Genomic DNA, 1048 nt, shown 5'->3' on the forward strand with positions numbered 1-1048 from the left:
TACTGATAGGCTGTGACTCTTTTGAAGCGGTATATTTCTGAACTTTTGATATGTTAAGCTCTCAATTCGTAATATACTTAACTGTAAGTTGGTTTTGGGGGGTAGGTTGATTCATTAATATTACTCTATTGCTACTCTGTAATCACAATATGAGACAAACACCAGGCTCCGATTCTTTATATTTTTTCAGTAAACAATGCCTGAGACAGTTTTTCTCAGTCAGGAAGGGCCAGTGAAATGAATGTGCTTTGGGTACTTGTTTAAGTCACAGGTAGCAACCATACTGCCTAGGTATGGCTGCTGGTCACACGGCCAGTGGCCTCTGCAGGAATACTAGGAAATATTTGACATGTGTTAACAGTATTAGCCTTTGCTTTAATTTCAGGTGTTAATATAAGGCTATAGTGTAACTACTGGTGGTTCAGATGGAATTATAGCTTTATCTTTGAAGTGGAATATTTTAATGAAGATACTTTAGTCATATACTTTAAACAAAAGACATTGTTTCTATTTCAGAATGAATTTTAAAATGAGTCCTATAATCAGCTGCTTGGAGAAAGCCTTCAGAAGGGCAGAAGTAAGGGGTGGGAGACTCAGGAGGAGAAAAGTTGCCTTTTTCCATTCTTCAATTACCATTCCTCTTTTCACTTGCTTTCATCTACAGACCTTCTTTTCTGACTACCATGGTATACTTTTCCTTGAGCTGTGCCTCTCTATGTGTCAATGGCCAAGCTTGTTTCAGAATTCCCCTTAATTTAGAATTTTGGAAAAAAAAAAAAAAAAATCCTGTAATACGCTACTGTCAGAGTCCTAGGTGAGACAGTTAAGATTGCCCAGCTATGTTTTCTTAGGAGGTTAAAAAAAGATGGGTGTTCCTGGAAACTTATATGGTGTGCTGAGGAGCCGTGAAGGAATTCAGCCTGTGCTTGATGTTCTTTACGGTTTCACAAGTCATTACTATAACTATTTGTCCTCACGTAGTTTCAAAAGCCATTTACATTGTGACTCAGAACTTGTCATTGTAAAACAATTATTGTTAAACACTGGG

Source organism: Vanellus vanellus (genome assembly GCF_965231255.1).
Source record: "Vanellus vanellus genome assembly, chromosome: 2".
In the NCBI taxonomy this organism is placed as follows: domain Eukaryota; kingdom Metazoa; phylum Chordata; class Aves; order Charadriiformes; family Charadriidae; genus Vanellus; species Vanellus vanellus.